This window comes from Grammomys surdaster, unplaced genomic scaffold, assembly GCF_004785775.1.
Source record: "Grammomys surdaster isolate TR1022 unplaced genomic scaffold, NIH_TR_1.0 170317, whole genome shotgun sequence".
Taxonomy (NCBI): domain Eukaryota; kingdom Metazoa; phylum Chordata; class Mammalia; order Rodentia; family Muridae; genus Grammomys; species Grammomys surdaster.
In genome coordinates, this window is record NW_021623341.1 from 1 (window position 1) to 7,529 (window position 7,529).

The 7,529-nt window shown below is 38.9% G+C and overlaps 1 long non-coding RNA gene across 1 annotated transcript; it reads left to right on the forward strand.

The window, feature by feature from the left end:
* The first annotated feature begins 1,619 nt into the window (after nucleotides 1-1,619).
* LOC114615859 lies at nucleotides 1,620-4,496 on the forward strand. The gene is made up of 2 exons (XR_003710534.1): nucleotides 1,620-1,764; nucleotides 4,282-4,496. It is a non-coding gene; the product is annotated as an uncharacterized LOC114615859 (long non-coding RNA).
* The last annotated feature ends 3,033 nt before the right edge of the window (nucleotides 4,497-7,529 follow it).

Here is a 7,529-nt window from a genome sequence, read left to right on the forward strand (position 1 = left end):
TTTGATAGAATTTGAACCCAAAGCTCTGAAATAGTCTTACTCTGCAGCCCAGCCTGGCATCAATATGGAGCATAGTTTTTCGATCTTAGCCACCCAAGTACTGAGAGTACAGGTATAAACCGTCACACCTCAATTCAACATTGCTTTTTCCTCTGTATCTTTAAGCACCTTTAAAGACCTTTAAAACAATAAGGAAGTGATGTCTAGATTTAAGGAGAAAAACTAATGCTTTTCTTGGTATTTACCACTTCTTTTGAGTTTTATTCCTTAAACTAAGCTGCCTGTATACCTTGTTCTTCATCCAAACTTGATTGGCTTTTTGGTATAGTAGATCGATCTATCTCTGTCAATTTTAATTCCATTTTTCTACATCTATATGAACAAATCCTACTTGCCTAAATGCCGAGTTAACTCTTACTTTCTTGTACGACAGAGATTCCTGTGTCTTCATGTATAATACTCACTTCTAGGCTAGAAATTACTTGATGATAAAATCTGTATCTCATACATTTTTTTCTACTCTATTTTTTGAGACAGGGTCTCATGCATCCTAGGCTGATTCTCCTGCTTCCACCTTCCAAGTGCTTAGATTACAAATATGCTTGCTCGCTTACTCTTATTATATAATCAAAAACCTTATTTTTTACCAATTGTTTTAAAATCCTGCTTACCATAGTTTGGGGGCATAGTTTTAAGGTGATAATTAATTTTTATTTTTGTTGTGAAAATTTTCAGGAATTCAGAAAAGAAAATTGTGTGAAGTACATTTACCATTTTGTGTCAACATTTATTGTATTTTTAAAATCATGTTTCTGTCCTACTTCATGATATTCATTTTCTTTTTTTTTTTTTTTTGCTTTTCGAGATCTTTTCTTTTTAAAAAAAGATTTATTAATTTTATGTATGCAAGTACATTGTAGCTATCTTCAGACACCCCCAAGAGGACATTGGATTCCATTACAGATGGTCGTGAGCAACCATGTTGTTGCTGGAAATGAACTCAAAACCTCTGAAAGAGCAATCAGTACTCTTAACCGCTGAGCCATCTCTAGACTTCAAATTAATTTTTTTGAGATGGATTATTTAACTGTAGCTCAGGATAGCCTAGAATTCACTGTATAGCCCAGTTTGGCCTTGCACTCCTGGCAATTCTCCTGTCTCAGTCTCCTAAGTGCTGAGCTTTCTTTCATATGTGAGCCTGGCAGTTTGTCTTATTTTCACAGCATTTGAGAAGGTGCTTACTTGTTTGTCCCTCTTCCTGACTGTCCATCCTTCTTCCTTCTTGCCTGCCTCCCCCCCCTCTTCCCCCCTTCCCTCCCTTCTTCCCTCCCTCCCTCCCTCTCCCTTCCCTCCCTTTCTCTCTTTCTCTTTTTTTTTGAGACAAGGTTTCTCTGTGTAGCTCTCTCTGTCTTAGAATTGGCTTCTAACCAGGCTGATCTTCAACTCAGAAATCGCCTGCTTCTGCCTCCTAAGTGCTGGGACTAAAGGAAGGCATGCACCACTACTGCCAGATCACTTGTTCTTGTGGTTAACATTTAGTTGAATTGTAGTCTGTAGAGTTCACTACCTTTGCTTTCTTGATTGGCAGTTGTGTTGTTTTTTGATAACTGATTTATGTATTTCTGTGTTCTTTTCTAAGTTCGAAGCATTCAGCAAGTGGTGGCAAGGCAGAGCCATCAGAAGAGGACACCTAATTTCCATGATAAATATGGAAATGCTATATTAGCAGGTGGAGGCATCTTCTGTATATCTACATGGACATATGTAAGTACTATTAGTTGATAATTTCTTTTGCAGTGCTAGGGATTAAACTCAGGGTCTCATACATGTTAGGCAAGTGCTCTGTCATTGAGCTATAATCTCAGGCTCAGTGGTTTTTAATTTAGATATGTCTTATTCTCATTTAGTCTATGTTAATATGTTTTATTCTCATCTAGTTCTAGTTAAGGAAGGATTGGAAAGACTATCTGATCAACCCAATATGTGTGTCTTCCTTTGCATTCAGCATTCATCCATCTTTTTTTTTGTTTGTTTGTTTTTGTTTTTCGAGATAGAGTTTCTCTGTGTAGCCCTGGCTGTCCTGGAACTCACTCTGTAGAGCAGGCTGGCCTCGAACTCAGAAATCCGCCTGCCTCTGCCTCCCAAGTGCTGGGACTAAAGGCGTGCACCACCACTGCCCGGCTCATTCATGTTTTTAATTTTTTTTTTTTGTTTTTTCGAGACAGGGTTTCTCTGTGTAGCCCTGGCTGTCCTGGAACACACTCTGTAGACCAGGCTGGCCTCGAACTCAGAAATCCACCTGCCTCTGCCTCCCAGGTGCTGGGATTAAAGGCGTGCGCCACCACTGCCCGGCATTTTTAATGTTTCTAGTAACAAAGTTTTTGTTGGATTATAAGGCAGCCCTTTTCTGTATTGTGTATCTGTTATAAGAATCTTATTTGTGGAGCCCAAGCATGGTGTTATATATCTACAAATGTGAGGTTAGCCTGGGCTATATAATGTACATAGTGAGAGGTTACCCCCAAAACAGTTAAAACATTCTAATGTTGAGTTACATATGCTTATCTTCATAATTTGTACATCAGTTCATGCAGTAGAGAAATTCTGTCCCATCATATTTCCATATGACATCAGCTAGTAGAAGATTGCTGTCATAGGTTATAAAGTACATGATTGACATTGACAGGGCCCTGGGTGCAATTCACAGCAATAAGAACAACAACATTGCCATGGTATCTTTATTCAACTGAAAAGATTTATAGATATGTTGGCCAGGTTTTTTGTTGTATAATTTCTGGATTTTCGTATTTTGAGTCATCTTCCTTGATATACTTCAGTGACCTGATTTCCTTCTAAACTTCTGTAGTCACAGCTGAGGCACAAGCCGGTGTGGTTGGAGATGCACACGTGCAGTGCCAGCACATGGGAGGTTGAGGCAGACAGACTGAGAGAATAATGAGAGCAGTTAGAGCTATAGCAAACCTGAGGGCTCAACAGAAAACAACTCCAAAACCCAAATGTAATTTTCTTTCTTTCTTTCTTTTTTTTGGGGGGTTTTTTCGAGACAGGGTTTCTCTGTATAGCCCTAGCTGTCCTAGAACTCACTCTGTAGTCTCAGAAATCCACCTGCCTCCGTCTCCCAAGTGCTGGGATTAAAGGCGTGTGCCACCACTGCCCTGGATCCCATTACAGATGGTTGTCAGCCACCATGTGGTTGCTGGGAATTGAACTCAGGACCTCTGGAAGAGCAGTCAATGCTCTTAACCACTGAGCCATCTCTCCAGCCCCATAATTTTCTTGATAGTTGAAATATACCTTGTTTGCCATATTTTAGGGTTCTACATCTGTTGCTTAACAACTTGTCTTCTAGTTATTTTCTGGTTAAAAGTGGTAATTTTGGAATTTTAATAAATATATTTCTGTGTAAGTGATACAGATTGCTGTGTGAGGTGGCACACACCTGTAATCTCAACAGTAGAGATATAGGAAGATCAAGGGTTTAGGGGCATCTTAGCTACATAACAAGTCTAAGGTCACCCTTGGCTACATGGAACCAAAGCTGTCTCAATAAAAGGGATAATTCAACCCTTGCCTGAAATATACTATTAATTTTAGTGGTGAGGATTGAACCCAGGGTCTTCAAACATTTGTTTATTTTATGTATATGAGTATATTGTAGCTGTCTTCAGACACGTCAGAAAAGGGTATAGGATCCCATTACAGATGATTGTGAGCCACCTTGTGGTTGCTGGGAATTGAACTCAGGACCTCTGGAAGAGTAGTCAGTGCTCTTAATATCTGAGCCATCTCTCCAGCCCTAAAATATAGTTTTGATTTAAGAACAATTTCAGAATTCATTTCCTCAGTCTTCTATCACATTCCACATACTTTTTTTCGGATGGGGGTTAGTTGGAGACAGAGTTTCTCTGTATAATCTCAGCTGTCCTGCTGTAGACCAGGGTGTCCTCAGAGAATCGCCTGCATCTGCCTACTGAGTGCTGGGATTAAATGTGTGTGCCATCACCACTAGACATTCTAACTACTTAATGGCCAAATGTGGCCAGTGAGTCTTATATTGGACAATGCAGATTTAGACCATTTTCTCCAACTCAGAACAGACAGCAATGTTTTGACTGCTGTGTAAAGCACTATATCCCAGGTGACTCGCTGTTTATTGTTAAACTGAGGAGAATTTCTTTGTAATTTTGAAGATACAGTTTCCAAGTTGAGAATGGACTATGGTTTAAATATGTATAACTGACAGCCTTTTAATTCTTACAGACAGCCACACAAATTGGAATAGAATGGAACCTGTCCCCTGTTGGCAGAGTCACCCCAAAGGAATGGAGAGATCAGTAGTCATGTCAGCTGGTACAATAATCAAGGAATTGTTTCCAAACTAACTCATAAGTGAATGCCAAGTCAAAGAATCATGTACTCATTAAACTATGGCAGACTGAAAAACTAATAAAGAAATAAAGTATTTGAAACCTTCATCCTAGGTTTTGTTTTCTTTCTTTGTAAATGAAGCCAAGCATGATGACTTTTCATTTATTTAAGCTGTATTGTCTCTTAAAATGACTTTTTTCCCTATGAGGTGGTATGAGGGAACTCTATGATCAGGAAGGCACCTTTATAGTAAGTTGAAATTACAGCTAATGGATAAATAACCACAGAGCTGTTTTAGGAGAGCACTGGATCAAGAGTTTGACCATATAGGTTACGCTTAGTGCTCTCTACCTCATGGTTATATTTGGAATTGTCACTAACACCCTTCTGCTTAGAGACTTTACACTGTCACCAAACCCAAGGGAATAATAATCCTGTATGAGCTAGGTTTGCTAAAGACTACTACCTCCTTACACTGTATGGCATATTCATCTTAATTAGGAGGTAGATTTTTCAGCATAATACTTAATCCTTAGGATCTGTCATATGCTTGCTAGTTATTTAGCTGTTGCTGAAAAAAGTAAGAGTGTCTGTTAATCATGAGTTTAAAGTGATACTTTTGATACAATGAGTATCAAACTTTTGATACTCATTGGCCTCTCCTGTTGGTTTTCTGTAATTATAGCAATATTATATAACATTTAGGTTTGGGGATTGTCCTGAATTTATAGTATATGGCAACGGACTTCCTGTGTAAGGTGTAAACTAAACGAAATGTTAATTGTATCACAGGTTCCATTATTCCTTTTGGTTAGAACTGTAGTCTATAGTCATTTACAAAGTTTTAATAAGCAGAACATGGAATTTCTGTTGCCTTTAGCAATTTATCTGATAGGAATTCTATATTTTGTTTACTAGAAATAGTTTTCAAGGTTTATAACTATGTTTTAATGCTGTTAGATAAAATTTAAGCTGGGTGTGGTAGCATATACCTTCAATCTCAGTACTCCTGAGACAGGGAGTGTCACTGCAGTGATCCAGGCTACTCAGGCCCTACATAGTTGAGACATTGTCTCAAAAAAGAACCTCGGAACATTTTTATGAGATCTGTAGAAATGTTCAAACTAGTACTAAGTTATTCAAATACAGATCAATCTGAAATGTTGATTAAACAAATTTTAACACCTTTGATTGTACACCTTTTGAGCTCAGAACTAGCACTCATTTATGAGGAGGTAAAGTACACTATGATTTGTTCTTTTTTTCCATTAATCACCCCCTTCCTGTCCCCCTCACGGTCCCTCTCCCCTTTCTCTGAGTTCCTTTCTGTCAGGTAAGTGATAGTTGTCAGCTTCATGTGGCTTTTTACATTTAATTGTGTGTGTGTTGTACTGACATGTGTCACAGTCCACATGTGAAGGTCAGGACAATTTGCAGAGGACATCTTGAAGGGGTAGGTTCTTTACTATGTAGGTCCTGGCAGCAAATGCCCAGCCCCAGCTTGCTTCTCTCTCTCTCGTACTTACTTTTCCTGTTGGTTTTTTTGAGACAAGGTTTCTCTACCCTGACTGTCCTGGAACTCCATATGTAGACCAGACAGGCCTTGAACTCACAGAGATCTTGACTACCTCTGCCTCCTGAGTGCCAGAACCAAAGGCATGTGCCACCAAGCCTGGCTTTGATGGGTGATTTTAACACTACCATAACCACTAGTAGAAATGAAGCAATAGTTGAGTTTTGTCCTTACAATATTGGAACCTTGGTGCTTTCCTGCTTCACTCAGGCAAGTTCTACCTTTAATTAAACTGTTAGTTATAACTAACACATTACTTTGGATTTTATAATTACCTGGAGTTGGGAAGTCACTAAATGAATTTCTCTATTATGTATTTCTATGGATGAAGACAGCTTACCTCAGAAGCATTAGCAATCCTTTAAGATTCTTTGAGGGACTATGGTACTGTTAGATTAAGATGGATGCCATAAGTCCTGTTTTTAACTTACTCTGAAATGGAATTATGTATTTTCTATTTCTATGGATGGAGTTACAGGCAGTTGTCAGCTATTCTGGCTCTTAACCCTTAAACAAAGCCATTTCCTCAGGCCCAACGTTATGTTCTTACTTGGTGACTTCATTAAGGATAAATTGATCCCATACTGAAGCAATTTGGAGGTGCTTAGTATTTGCTGAACTCCCAGCAAACCTGGAAACTTTCTAAAGACATTGCCTTATAATGGTTCATTCAATATAGTAAAAATGAAAAGAATGTTAATATGCTTGAGCATTCAGGGACTAGAGGATGCAGGCAAAGGTGACATTTTAGTGAGGCTGTGAGTGATGGATAAACCAGTGTCTAGATTAACTAGAGGAATAGCTGACTTGCTATTCTGGTTTTTTTTTTTTTTGTTTTTTTTTTTTGTTTTTTTTTTCGAGACGGTTTCTCTTTATAGCCCGGGCTGTCCTGGAACTCACTCTGTAGACTAGGCTGGCCTCGAACTCAGAGATCTGCCTGCCTCTGTCTCCCAAGTGCTGGGATTAAAGGTATGTGCCACCTCTGCCCGGCTTTTTTTTTTAAAAAAGATTTATTTATTTATATGAGTACACTGTAGCTGTCTTCAGACACACCAGAAGAGGGCGTCAGATCCCATTACAGATGGTTGTGAGCCACCATGTGGTTGCTGGGAATTGAACTCAGGACCTCTGGAAGAGCAGACACTGCTCTTAACCACTGAGCCATCTCTCCAGCACTCTGGCTTGCTATTCTGATTCTCTAAAGCTCATTTCCTGGTTCCTATCATTGAGTGATTTTATTTTATTTTTTATTTAGTTCCATGACAATTGTATTGAGGGAAAATGTGTCCCAAGTGGCCAAAGGTACAAAGTACGTGAATAGTGTTACTTTTTTAGTCAACACCAATCAGTTCGCACCTATAACTCAGTTTGCTGATATTTGGAAGCACACTTAAAAGTTACCTTAGTTTCTTTTTGAAAGTTAATTTTAAGATTTCACACTCTGTTCCCACGTGTTCCCAGCTGGCCTCTTTTACTGTCTTTCTCACCCTCCTCTTCTCTGCCTCTCCCCCTCTTCCGGGTCTTTCTTTCTTTCTTTCTTTCTTTCTTTCTTTCTTTCTTTCTTTCT